Source organism: Athene noctua, chromosome 1 (genome assembly GCF_965140245.1).
Source record: "Athene noctua chromosome 1, bAthNoc1.hap1.1, whole genome shotgun sequence".
In the NCBI taxonomy this organism is placed as follows: Eukaryota; Metazoa; Chordata; class Aves; order Strigiformes; family Strigidae; genus Athene; species Athene noctua.
In genome coordinates, this window is record NC_134037.1 from 101004893 (window position 1) to 101019821 (window position 14929).

The following is a 14929-nucleotide window of genomic DNA, read 5'->3' on the forward strand; positions in this document are numbered from 1 at the left end:
AAACTATGCAGTCTTGCTTATACCTTATTTTAGAAAGCTTCAGTGGAATTAGCTAGTGCAACAGAAGGGTAAACAAAGTCAGAAAATCCACACAAATTAAGACCAGAGATACAGGTAACAGGTGATATCAATTCAAGCATCAAGTCTCAGCACATAAGCAGAGAAGGGGGTCAGAGGTATTTGTGGTCCATTTATTCATTAACTGTACTGTTCTTCAGTGATGGAAATATGGGTAAAAGATGGGTACAAATAATTGGAGATGAAAAACATAGCTCTGTTCTGAGCACAGATTTTCTTCCTCTATTGAATTTCAGTTCATACAACTGTATGCAAATTTGTTATTAAACAACTAGGACCATGATGGGATCTATCGACAGCTGTTCCCAAAGATAGCGTTTTCGTAAGTATGCACAGTGCATTAAAGCTATGGGCAGGAAAAATGTTGCCATTGAAGATGATTTTTATATATATTTATATATAAGGATTATAAGGATTGTTCTCATATAAAAAACCCAGAATAATCAGTCTGAAAAGCTAATAGAAAAAAAGTCCATTAAATTTTCTAACATGATCCAAGAGGCACCCTGAACCCTCATTAGGCCACACTCAAGGGCATGTCACTGCAGGCCATTTACAAAATCACTGAGTCAGGAGTTTTTTTCAAAAGGAAACATTGGAACTGAAAATGTTTATGGAGTTAATTCAAAATTTTTTCAACCCTTTTTACTGTGAAAAAAAAAACAACTTATGAATATGAGATTCCTCACTTTTCTGTGCAGGTAATGCACAACCTTTGGTTTACAGTTTGGGAAGACTCATAGGTAATTTACATGTAGCATACTATCAGGAGGAGCTGAGGATGCTCTTAATAAGATGAAAAATTCTTGACACTTAGTAAAAGTGCTTGTCTTAGTTTATCCCACCTCAAGAACTGAGGTAAACATCTCGAGATACAAAATATCTAATGTTCCTAATAACAGCATATAGGATCCCGAACCACAAGGAAGCAGTCTGATTGCTGGTGACTTTCCTGAGCAGAAAAAAAAAAGACTTTGAAGATTCATATTAAAATATCTCACATCACACAGTAGTCACTTGCTCTGCTTATCTTCCCGTCGTAATTAATAAATGTAGAACTGTTTTGAGGTTTCAGAATGTTCAACAATTTTCATTATTAACACAGCAAATAATTATAAAACTATTGCAAAGGCAAACATTAAAAAACAAGAGTAACTATTGCTGGCAGTTCCAAAGATAGAATTTTAACGTCTATACTCAGTCTATTCCCCGAACACTCATGTATTTGACATATATTTTGGGAATGAATTGAACTGATGTATAATTACTTTCTGATGTTGAAACAACTGATTATTTTCTATGTATTAATGTACTGTTGCTACACAGGTCTTGCCAACATCTTACCAGGCATAGTACATACTAAAACAAATCAGCATTTTCAGTGCTGTTAGTTTATTAAGAACAACTTTCTGAAGTTTAGAGAACTGCAAAAGGCTAACCTGTTGTAATGATTTCCATAAAATTGTCCTGCACATATCAAAAAGGAGAAATCAATGGAGACTAAATGGAAGAAAGGCCAAGTTGTACTCTCATTGACCTCACTGTAAATCAGTCCTCTGACTTTAAGTCAATGATTTCAGATTTGTACTCCATGCAGCTGAGTACCTGATAAAATACAGGTACAAGGGTAGCTTGTCCAAATGATGTTCTCTTAATTTGAAAACACGAGGAGTTTAGGACATACAGGTATGACTATCTTAGATTACATCGTCTTGCAGAATAGAATACATCTTTCACTAATGTACCCATCACATTTTTTCAGGTACCAAAAAGAGAAGAGTTGACAGGGGGCCAGGCCAGCTGTTATGAATAATTATGGAATAATTCACTCCCGAAGTTCAAAAGTCTTGGATTAAATTTCAAAGGTAGGTACTGAAACTTTTCTCAATATATATTCATGACTGGGATGGAAAAGGAAAGTTTTGCTTTTGGTTGTCAACACCTCTGTGCTTCACTGATGCAGCCTGCAACCTCAGTCTACACATTTGTGACAGTGTTGGAGCTCCTACATGAGTACTAAATAGAGGAAAGCAAACACACAATCGCTTACTTAATTTCACTGGTATTATCAGCAAATGGCAAAGGATAAACTGAGTCTCCATTTCAAGTGTCTTCCATCCAGTTGGAAGATAAACCAAACTCTTGTTATTGTTTAAATGGCCTTTTATACAGAATACATTACATGAAATTCCTGAGTCTGCAGGAGCCAAAACAGGTGTTTCTGGTAGAACACAAGAGAGCTCCTACCACCGGTAATTCAAGTGCAGATGTAAATGATCAAATAAAAATTTGATCAATCTACTCTCAAGGTGTTAATACTTTTCTCAAATCGGACTTTGTTTATTATATAATTGAATGGCATGCTTCAGCATAAGCAGGCCCAATATCAGCTTTCACATCTTAGTAGAAATTCTAACTAAACTTATGTATTTTAGGAGTTTGGATGAAGCAATCAAACATATTGGGCCTGTTTCAGTTAAATACTCGCCTAGTAATTTTATTTCCCCATATTACAAAAACAGGTTTGCTTTTCAAAAATTTAATCACAGCAGAGTTGCCCACAAAACTACACCCGCCATGCTCTGCTCCATATTCCCACGCATTTTAATATTTGTCATATTTCATCTTTTAATGTAGTCCTAATGAGAGCATATTGGAACACCACAGAACCAGGCTCGTAAGAATGTGGTCTTGAAATAAAACGTGGAACAGAAGGAGCATTGTATTACAGCCTCTGTTAATGTTTTAATGGTTGAGAGATTTCCAACATGTTGGCAGTGTCAGGACAAACCAATTTAATAAATTATTAACACTAATCAAACATTTTTATGATGGCAGTCAAAACTTCCTTGGCAGTTAAGGTTAATTCTGTTGAAGTTTGACAATGATGTTACTGTTTGATAGAAACCACGTTTAGAACTACAGCCTCCTTCAAATCAAAACCTTGCACTGCACTGAGAAGAAATGGTTAAGCAACACGTCTCAAAGTACATAAAGAAACTGTGAAGGCAGGGCTACAGCCTCCATCAACAGCGCAAGAACTGACAAATGGTACTGAAATGTAAATTGATTACAGCGTATATAATATGCCTGCCACTGCTCGGGAAAGGATAGAGAGAGACTGTTATCGGGAAGAGATAAAGCTTGGGCTGTCAAGAGGAGAGCGCTAAATCAATATACAAAGAAAATCTAGGAATTCCAGGCACTTGACAAGAAGGGTGGAGGGGAAAATAAAGAATCCTGCCAGTTTTGATGTATTAAACTTTGGAGAAAAGGTATTTTAAAACATCCTTTCATTCAAAAGGCAACTAAGAATAACAACGCCAGACAAGGCCACATTCTCCCTCCAACTCCTCTAGCCCTGCCAGCTAGTTGAAATCCAGCACAGCAGAAGCTAATGAGGGGTATGGATTAACAATACAATGTTTCTTGGGCCTCCCCTGGGGCACCCACAGTCTATACATCATCAATCTACTGCAAATTGATGTAGTCAGCCTGTGACAAGGGTCAGGTTTCCAGGACCAGCTACCAGGCATGATCTAGTCATTTTGAGTTATCAAGACAAAGCTCTGTTCTGCAGAGCTCCAGCCATATAAAATCCACAGTTCCCCAGGCTTTCAGGGAGCTGAAATCAAGCCATAGAGCCGTCTCTGTTCTCCTCTATGCCCACTGAGAAACCAGCTCACCTTTCTGAAGTGACACTTAGTATTTTGTGCTCTTACAGATTATGCCATCTCAGAAACTGCAGGCTCACAAACAAGAAAAACATATTAACCCATCAGTTTATTATTAATAATAATTAATATTCTTATTTATTGTATGCTAATTATTTCAATCACATAAAAATAGTAACAATTAAAACCATACATATTTATTTTCAATATATGAGAGCAATGAAGAAGAAAAAAATATGATGGCTGATGTAGATTTCTAAATAAGTAGTAAGTTTCATAGGAGTACCAAAAACTTTTGTTCACCCACAATATTTTTCCTGAATAATCACACATGAGATCTTGCTTTTATCCAAGAACTCATGTGTCACAGCTTTTCCAAATACACTGTGGATTAGTTTGATACATGCATATTTATGCTGACGTCCCCTTAGCTTAGTAGAAGTCAGTGGATTTTCATGCAAGCCTGGTGGCAAGCATACCTTGGCTGACAGCACTGCAGCCTCAGAAATATATCTATTCAGATGGGAAGAGACACAAGGAGCCAAGTATACAACACACTGAGAAAAACGAGATGTTTCGTCAGTAAGATACGTGCAGCCCAAACTAAAGTAGATGTAAATCACTAGAAAGGCCCCTAATTAATTTCAGTGGTTTTGATATCATCCACCCTTCTATAGAAAATGCAGCAGGTAAGATTTACATAATATCTATAGGTTTAGCACCACCTAAACTTATAAGTTCTTATAATATAATAGTTCTTTCTGGAGGTAACTTTCATGGCTGTTTATCTACCTCAGAAGGATTAAAAAAACCCCAAGCCACCATACAGGGGGGGGAAAAAAAAAAAAAAAAAAAAAAAGGATTATTGGATCCCCTCTACCTAAAATATGGCAGATTTCTGAGGCACTCAATATGCTCAAGTTAACTTTAAATATTCACATCTACTTGTGGTCCAACACAGGTGTGAACTACCAATAGAAAACAGGCTCTTTTATTCATGAACTTAAATGAAATTTAATGTATTTTCTACTTATAATATTTCTATAACCATATCCCATTAATATATTTTTAGAATGTATATGTCTGAAAAGAATCCTTGCAAATATTACCTAGGCATTTATTAACAAAAAGTAAATCCTCAAATTAATTTTATGTTTTGTCTTCTCCGAATGGACAAGCTTTGAAAAGCAGTCAAGAGAACTGAGCAAGCCACTTGTGGTATGACATCTGATGAACATTTGTTCATATTTATTCATGCAAGCATTCTGGAATTTCTCTGTCATGGACAGTCTTCCAAACACAACGTCATGCATATGAATGTGCACGAAAAGCAAATAAAAAGATGCACTAATACCTTTGAAGTAACTTTGTGGCTTTTATCTGATGGATGCTGGCAAATACTTTGTTTCACTATTCACTCCAGTTTTTCACACTGCCAGCAAACTTCTACAGGGGAGAAAAAACCCCTCTAAATTACCAGGCAACCTTCAGTTCTCATTTTCCACTAACCCCTCTGGGCAATGATGTAGCTTGAGTAAGTTTCTAAACCATATCTATGTGTACGTGTTCAAAAATCTGGCTTGTGCTCAAAATGTTTCCATGATCTCTCACGATGAGCTCCTGCCCCCAGACTAGCCAGGGATGACAAGTTCTTCTCTTTATTATTCTAATGAGCTTTTACACTAATTGGGACATAACGAAGACTGTGATATTTTTGCAAAAGGTTGCAAGAGACTCTAAGAGAACTCTTGGGGGGCCTGTACCCAACCCATGGGCTGTAGCAGGTAGCGTTACATACACTTTTTTGAAGAACCAATACTTAAGCCTTTTAGGATTCCCAAAATGGCATGCTCTTTAACCTACATTTATTTACCTTTTTTTTTTTTTTTTTTTTCCATGTGTTTGTCTGGGGGTACATGTGCATGTTCACCTTTAAGTGCCTGTGTAGCACTTTAAGCACATATCCCATCAGTTAAAAGCAAAGTCTCAATTTAAGATTATATGAATGGAAGTTTGGAGAGAGAATGATTGCAGCTCTTTTTTTAGAACGTTACCACACATAAGTGATTTGACCTACTAACTTTGCAAGTCTTTTGATTTATTCTGTGCTAAAGACAAAAACATGTGTTCACATTATTATAGCTGATTACTGTTAGTGATACTATATGAAGCAGACATTTTCAGAACAGCTGATAATCAAAAATGAATATACATTTTGGAAGTAAGCATCAGCACTTTATAGAAATGCAGGTTCAGTTCACCTGAAGCAATCTGCAAGTTTAAGTTGCCTTCTATTTATTTTTTTCAGTTGTTAAAAACTACAAGGGGGAACAAATTTTCCCTTCAATGGAGATGTGCTCACAATTAAAAAAAAAAATAAAAGGAGACACTTTAGAAATGGCTTACAGAAATTACGCTAGCTACCCATCTAAGTACTTGACTATGTGTATCGTTAAGATATGCCAGAGGAAAGTAGTATGCAGGTGTGTTTCAATTAGTGGATTCTGCCCGTACATGGAAGCCCATGGAAAATACATCCCCTGAATGAGCTCTGCTCTGCTGACCTCCATTTAAAACCTTTGCTACAGCTTCACTGCTGCTGAGAGTGCTTGCTAGCTTTGATCAGTAATGAAGGATCAAGGCTAAAATCCTGATTCACAGCTGGAGGAAATTTAAATCATCATCCAGACATGAAATTTTACCTATCATATCTGGTAACAGAGCACACCAGCACCAACCATCTCCCCCACCTAAAACATTTGCCTCCACCCCTCCTCCCAACTGCAGCAACCCCTACTACACAACTACTCCCTACAGGAGTAGCAAATCTTACAGGGCTATTCCCTTGGAAGAAAACTGCTAAAAAAAAAAAAAAAATCTTACAGGGCTATTCCCTTGGAAGAAAACTGCTAAAAAAAAATCTAGCCTCCAAACCAGACTGCTCTAGTACAGACCAAAGGCTGGCTCTGGTCTGACTGCTCTCTCCATCTACTGAACTGCTACTGCTTTCTTTTTCCTATGCTAAAAGCTAAAAACAAATGTTCAGTGTAAGTCACCTTTCTGAGCAATAATAAATGTGAGTGGTTTTCCTGTGCAGCACACTGGAGAGAAGCTTCTAACACTGTTTACGGTAAAGTTCACTATTCCCCTCCCAGAACAATGCTGCTCCTCTTCCCACTTTAAAGGCTCCCGCCCTTCTTTGCTTCTCTTCCCACCTATCTTTGTTTGGCTGCTTTTCCAAGGGCAGACAAGAGCTCCATGCAATTCTCTGAATCTCTTATTTTCAGAGAACAAAATACCTTCTCCCATCTAAGGGAACTGATGCACTCTGCTGGCTTCAAACTTTAAAAATATTTCTCTGCTGAAGCAGTTGTTGAATAATTTATATTTCTTAGAACTGCGCTGAGTATACGTACATTTTTGCTTTGATATATACAGTATAGTTGTTTTTCCTTACTTTCCACTGCCATCTTGTTTTTCACTTAAAATTTCAATGTAGGAAATTCTGAAGACTTCAGAGTCTGGGAAAATGATTTGGGTTTGGGGAGTGAAAGAGAGAGGGAGAATGCAATTTGTTTGTGAGTTGTTTTTTTAATGAAAGGAAAAAATCCTGAACAGCTTGCAATTAGCAGCTCTGAAAAGTTATAGTTTCTTCAATGGCATAGAGCATGCCAAGTAAACCTACAAGAGATTCCTTAGCTTAACATGCCTGGAGCTGGATACAGTTCCTCTAAATCAAAGCACAGCTCGCACTAACAGTTGCAGTATGTTAGTGGCTGGATGGTTGCTTTATGAAGAATTATAAAGTGACACAGCAGTCTGGTTGAAAAACACACACACCACGCTTTGATGTTTTTAACCACTAACTTCAAGAGGACCAACAGAGACCTTCCTGTTTTTATTGCAGCCTCTCTATCATCCCTCCCCCTGCTCCCTCCCCTCCTCTCCCACTGTTAGATGGGGGACTGTTATCTTTCAGTCACTTTGTAAGCCTTGGCTTGTTTACAGACTGAATGTCTCTGTTTATAGGCCTGTATCCGAGAACAAACAGGGCAAGTGTGACTTCCTAGGATCTGAAATGCGATGCTTTTTCCTCTTGGGCAAGCAAGAGTGGCAAAAGAGAGGGGAAGGAAGGGGAGAAGAGAAATCCTGTAATTGTCCTTCTCCTTATCCCTGTTCCCTCCAGGTTAAACATACACACCTGTATGCTACTAAAGTATTTTAAAGGTACCAGTTGCTTAAATGTTACCCTACCAAAATGCAATGAAAATTCACAGCAATCGTCTCAGTAAAAAACAGGTCCACTTCAGAATCTCATCCACCACCAACAAAATCGATGCTAAATAAAGGCTTCTCTTAAACCACCTATTTTTAAAGTTTTATATTATAGATCCATTTAGACGTTCATTTGGGGAACCTTAAAAGCTTACTTAGCATTTTACTGGGGACATTTAAAGGGTGTCAGTGGGGTAATTATAAGCATGCACACTGTAATGATGAAATTTTAGAAACCATTAATGGCATGAGTTTGGATAGTCCTTACCTTGAATAATATTTTTCCTCAGGCATAACCCCAGTCCAGTCAATAAGAATAGTCCTTAATAAGGTACTCAAATGACATGAGAGACAGTTTGCTTATATTGCTAACAGCAGATTTCTTTTCAGTTCTCCATAACAATCAGGTTATAAACACCCAGAGGAGGTATGGTTTTGTCCTTACTAAGGGTGTCTTACTTTTACACTGGAAATTTTTATTTTAATTGTAGGATTCATTTTTATAGGTTTCTGGTTTCAAAAGGCTTACTTTTGACAAATGTGCACTTGGGAGCACAAGGGAGTTTTAAGGAGGGTACAAAGAAGCCTATCACATTTGTTCTTACAGTACTTTATGGTGAGACGCTGGGCCAGACAGTTTTGAGCTAGGTCTATCTAGGCTTTCTCTTGTAGGTTGCTCACAAAAGGAGACTGAAAAGCTTTTGAACTAAAAAAAATAAATAAAATAATTATTATATCTAGGAAGTTAACGCCTTAAGCACAATCCTTTCCAAGTAAATAGATCGGACAGGACAGAAGAGGAAAGATATTACACAGGGCTCTTCCTTCAACAGCTGTGTCCATGCAGGTGGGACCTTAGAGCATCAATCCTTGGTTAGACAAAGCCCAGTTATGCTGTGAGTAGCAGCAGTGCCCAGTCCGCACTGAATCCTCCCATCTACTTCCAGACCTGTCTCCTCCTTGTTCCTCACTATCTCTAACACTGTGCTGTGGCCTGCCAGTGCCTCTCATCCCCTTCAATGCGCTTGTAGCACTCCAGCAGAGGAGCAAGCCCCTCTCCCTCAGAGATACCAGTGTACATCCCTGCTTCTTATGGGTGGATCACATCCCTGTACATACCATGGACAGGAACAAATGCTGCCTGCACACACCTCTGCTGTGAAAAGAGACAGGCAGCCCAGTACTAGCTGTGTCAGCTCAAATGGCTGAATTTTTGGAACAGAAGTGAGAATTTAGTCTCTGATAGAGTTTGGGTACAATTTAATCAGTTTAAACACAGCACCCAAGTGGTCATCACCTAAATGTGTTCTGGTGCCACTCTGCACTATGTGAGATGTGTGCTTCTCCCTCTACAGTCTCCTTACTCCAGAAGCTGTGAAGATCTGTGAGCTCAGTACATGCCACTCCTGCCAAAAAGCAAGCAGCAAGCAAGGAGACAAACCAACCCTTCACAGAGCGCCAAAGTCTCACAGAGCAGCTTGGCGTAAAGGGAAGGCTGAGATTTGTGGCCACTCTATTTTGTTTTGAACTGTCTGGGCCATCCATACCCCTTCCAGTTTTTGGTCTCATCTGAGGAAAACAGAGGAAATTAAGCTATATGAGTAGAAGGTGGTTTTTAATCACAACCACTTTTCCCCCTAGAGACCAAAAGCAGATGCTTGAATTAATGGACTCTTTCCATTAATCACAAAGGGCCCAGGATAGATGCAAGAGAAGTTAGGTTTTCTTCATCATGCATAAACTTCTTCCAGCTCTCTTCAGCAGTTTCACATGGGGATGATGAAGCCATTTAGCCTAACAAAAGGCCTGACTAGAATCCTGGACCAGAATTCACACACACATTAATTTCTGGTTTTGGCATTCAGATATTATTAGCTCTTCTTCTGTCCATTTTTACAGGCTCCTCCTTAAAGATGCCTGAAAAAAGACTTTAATGTTCAGTTCTAAGTACAGAAGTAGGCCTAAATTTGAAACACATGCCTCTCTTCAGCATGGCCTGCTGGAAACTGTAGATGACTCTTTCCCCTATACCTCAGTAGTGTCAGATCCCGTACTGACATGTATAATTCTGCCTGTGCTAAAGACACTGAACTTTGTTACGGATTCTACTACTTAGGAAACACCTAGACACAACGTGACAGGATGCTTAGCCCTTTTTTCAGCTCTGGTCTTTACCAGGGAAGTCTGACAAGTCAGGCACTTAAATTTTTTTTCTTTTTTTCTGCTATGTCTGAAAGTAAAGCCTTGATAGCCCTGCCTAGCTGGAAAAGAGATGATCACATACTGTTCCTCATGGTCTAAGGATAATCAAGATTGAACTTGAAGGTATGAAACTATCTGAGATTTAGGTGTATTCATGCACCTTGTGAGTGTATCTAATTTTCAGAATAAAGAGAATTAATATTTGAAGTCCTCAGTCTTGAAACAGGTAGTATTCAATCAGCATTACTGCTGTAGCTAATAAGAACCCAAGGCACCTCACAGATGGACAAAAACATTCACATCCAAGCCTTCATCTTTCCCACTCATTCTGACAAATTCTAGCTGGATTGCCCTTCCACATGAATTACTTTGCTCTAGTCCCCATGGGAATTATTGCCTCTCTGAAAGTACTAAGATACAGGTTTAAGTATCAGGATCCACCAAAGAACCAGGGAAGACGCAGAGCTGATACATCTCACACAGTGTAAAGGTGTGTGACTCAGGGTTGTGTCTGAGCTGGGCAGGCAGGCTGACTGAACATGGGCTTCCTGAACTTTTGTTCCGTTAACAGATGCTGTAAAATCTATGTTTCTTCCTCTTCGAAGATACTTCTATATGCTTGCACAGTGTGCACCACAAAGTAGTGCTCATGGGCAATTATGTTTCTAGAGCATATAATCATGTCACAAAAAGTATAATTTTTTTTATTGTATGATTTTCTGAGCTACTTTGCCCCATGAAATCCAGCACAAACAGAGAGAACCTAGGACCTGAGAGGTTCTCCTGAGAGCTCATGTGCCAACTGTTATTTGTGTTCCTGTGCATATATCTACAGTGATATTCAACATCGCAGAAAGGGTCAAAGCTTTAACCCCAGGAGTGGAAAATAGCTGACAGGAAAACAGGCATCAGAGCTACAAGTTCCTTTCAAAAAAACCTGTGACTTACCTGTCTAGAGACCTTTATGAATGTCCTGCACCCTACAAGACTGGTTTGTTCCCCTATCTTGTGGGCCAAAGCAGGACGAGCTCTAGGGCAGGGGTTCCCCCCACCCCTCGACTATAGCTCTGTTCAGTGCCTGGGACTCCACAGCTCTATTACAATGCAAGTGCTAATTAACAGCCCAAGCAGGCTTTGTGCAATGGTTGCCAAGCCAAGTTCTTTGCCTTGTGCTGAATCGCTCACCCTGCTTAGCTTTTCAAGTCTTTAAATTCACCATTTACTGCAATATACTAAGATATCATAGAAATTTTAGAGGCGTGACTCCCCTCCACAAGTTACTTGTGAACAATAACAAGTCATCATATGCTAGTTCCTGTGCTCTGAGGAGCTTTGAACTTTAATAAATGATTAATCCTATTTAGAAGTAACTTAACACTGCCTTAACTGCATCTTTCCATGAAGTGTCACTTTGACATCCTCTGTTGCGTGTATTCATTGCAACTTTCACACGCTGCAAATTAAGAACATTTACACATGCAATTAGTGTTAAATAAATGCCTGAAGAACTCCTTGGGGATTAAGCAATTAGATGGCATCATGGAGTACTCTTTGTACTTAACGCTTATGAAGAAAATCATCTGCCCGTTTTGCACAAATTGCATACTGGGGTAACCATTGTGCTGGCAGGAAGTGCTTGGCTGAATTGCCAAATGCAGCCTTGAGTTCATACACACTGTCTTCTCCCTGGCTCTCCAATCCCTGCCCCACCAACTTAATTAACGTAAGATAAATTTGTGACCAGGACAGTACTTCATTATGAAATTATTCCCTCCATTAAAAAAAAAAAAAAAAGAGGATTTAAGAAGTTGAATTTTTAATGTCATAGTTAAATTATTTTAAAAAATCTGTCTAGAAAAAAAATATAGCTATGTAACACACAGGCCATTTGCACAGCCAGTGACAATAGAGACTTAACCCGTTCATATCCTATACTTATTTTATGGTTCATGAAAACTGCAGTCAGTATATGTGGCAAAGCATGTAGATTGTCTTAGAAGGAGAAATACTTGGTCCAGGGGAGTGCTTTGCAAGTGGGAGCATGTCTTTTATGTATACACCATGCACACACATTTTAAGCATACTGAAAATAACAGCAATCATTTGCTCTGCAATATATATGGCTGATACTCACCAAAAATCATAGAATGGTTTGGGTTGGAAGGGACCTTAAAGATCATCTAGTTCCAACCCCCCTTCCATGGGCAGGGACACCTTCCACTGGGTCAGGTTGTTCAAAGCCCCGTCCAACCTGGCCTTGAACACTTCCAGGCCAAAATGATTGGTTAAACACCAAAATTAAGGTGTTGGCAGAGAGAAGGATGATGAATTTTTATGCCTTGAAGTCCAAGGTTAAAGTGAATCCAATTCACCCTCATTCACAACACCTGTCATTCACAAGCAGCCTGAAGAAGAGGGCACATCTCACCTTGATAAAGTTGTACCTAACACATGGAATTAGGCACAAACAAACAAGAGATGGGCGCACACACACACACACACACACACACACACACACAAAAAGCGCGGCTTTAGGAACAGGGTTTTGAAGTTTGAAGTTACACCCTGAGTGTTGAGTCAGCAAAACTACAAACCCCAAGCTGACACCAGGACGGGGTGTTAATGAGCCTCAGGGCACCATGTCCTCCACCCTACCAAAACGAACCACTGCTCACAGAGGTCACCCCCAAAGCCACACATCCTCCTTACAAAGAAGCCCATTGTAACCAAAAGCTTCCCGAAGCTGGTCAGTGCTGGGATACAATGAAGGTGGTGTAAGACATGAACTGGCTGAGGCTGCATTTCACAGAAGAGAGGACCCTGTTTGCAGAGTAACAGGATTTCTAAGTGCCAAGCATTAAAAAAAAAAAAAAAAAAAAAAAAGGAACAAAGAAACCACACCACACCAAAACAAAACAAAAACAACCAACCCAAGAAAACATAAAACAGCTGCAGGGAAGTTGTTTTTCCACTTGATGCAGCCTATAGAAATTGTTTAAAAGGTACCCCTGTGGATGCGAAATCACCCACCGCAAGAAATAAATCCCAATCTCAGAGTGCCAGCGCCACCTTCTTGCCAAGGAATTTAGCGGCAGGCTCAGAGAACGGCGGCCCAAGGCTGCGAGCTGCTCCTGCCAAAGCCCGCGGCGGGTAGTGCCGAAGACGCTCAGTCTGCACCGCCGGGCGGGGGCCGCCGGGTCCCGCACCCTCCCCGGCCACCAGCCCCCCCGAGAGCAGCCGCAGCGCAGCCCGGCCCCAGGTCCCGCTCCCCTCGGCCGGAACAGGCAAAACACATTTTTACAGAAAGGGCAGCTTAAAACTCATGGGAAGCCATTTAAAATTGAACTTAACCCAGCCCCCTCCAAAAGAGGTATTATTTTTCTTGATCTTTTAACACAGTCTGTCTACTGGAAAAAATAAAGGGAGTTTACTTATCGCCTTTGCTGTAAAAAAAAAAAAAAAAAAAAAATCAATTTTCTCAGTAACTGTTCAGGCAGAAGCAAAATGTTTCTCTCATACAAGTAATTCTACCATAGGTAAACATTCCTGCAGCAGCACTTTAAAAACAACCCCAAGATATTAGTGGGCATTAAAAATATTTTAATAATATTTAGGTATGGTAGAATATAATATTTGGGGGGATATAAAGTTTTATAATCTTCTCTACTCAGAATCAGCAGTTCAATGCACTGTTTAAATCAGTGAAGCTCCCTGGAAGAGAGACTAAGATCCTTGCTAACGAACCCTTCAACCTACCAAGGAGCATCACTGACGAGAGCCCATTGGGAAGCCCATCTCCTCCTCCTGTGTTGAAAGAATTGTGCCTGTGGTTGGCGATTTTGTCTGTGTGAAACGAACCAGCAACATTAAAAAAATTACATCTCTCTAAGAATTACGGAGCTACGAAGTTTGCCAAACGGATGTCCTCAGAGCTCAAACGCTCTGGTGAGTTACAAATACAGCACAGAGCTGGCATCAGAGGGGAAGATTCTGGGGTTTTTTGTCTCAAAGTACGTTAAATATGATGTGAAAAGACATATAAGTCCTCAGGGTGAGAGAATAACTTCTGAGACTCCACAGTGTACTTCTCTGAAGCAATTGTCACCAAGGGGTTCTACTGCTGCCATCTACAATTAAAAAGACCCCCTAATTCTCTGAACAATTTTGGGTGCTCTGATCATTAAGTCATATGCTATCAATATAATTTCACTTCAGTCACCACGTGGCACAATAGCCTACACATTTTCATACATGTGACTTTTTCAATTTCTACCTGGGATGAATGTGGAAACAACAAAGTCCCAAAGCAAAAGGCTGAATATTTCTGTTCCGAGTGTAACTAATGAGGAAACATACTGCAAAGAGATATTCTTTTCTGATACAGTTTTGCATCAGATGATTCAGATAAATATTGCTGGATATTCATCAAAAAAAATAAGGCCCTGAACATTTCAAGACTTGCTCTCCCCTGCAGTCCTGAGGTTAGAAGCGGAATAGCAACAACTGCAAAGGATGTGACCTTTAGATCACATCCAGGAATCTGGAGCTTGCCTGTCCTTGCTGCATGGATTGAAGACATTAACCAAGCAAGGAAGAGAAGCAGCAGAATCAAAAGGAAGTGCACGTATGTTTATATAGGCAAAAATGTAGATTTTTCTAGGGTAAATGAAGAATTTTGCATTCTACTTCACAGCAGAGTT

General features: G+C 39.6%; 1 long non-coding RNA gene across 2 annotated transcripts in view; it reads left to right on the forward strand.

Moving 5' to 3' along the window:
• Window positions 1–14929, forward strand: part of LOC141969837 (uncharacterized) — a 54566-nt gene that overhangs the window by 14679 nt on the left and 24958 nt on the right. The window contains exons 3-4 of one of the 2 annotated variants that reach the window (XR_012635105.1): window positions 1841–1943; window positions 13901–14016. This is a non-coding gene — a long non-coding RNA (uncharacterized LOC141969837). Of the gene's footprint in view, window positions 1–1840; window positions 1944–13900; window positions 14017–14929 lie in introns of those variants that run through there. The other variant, XR_012635104.1, reaches the window with a different exon arrangement.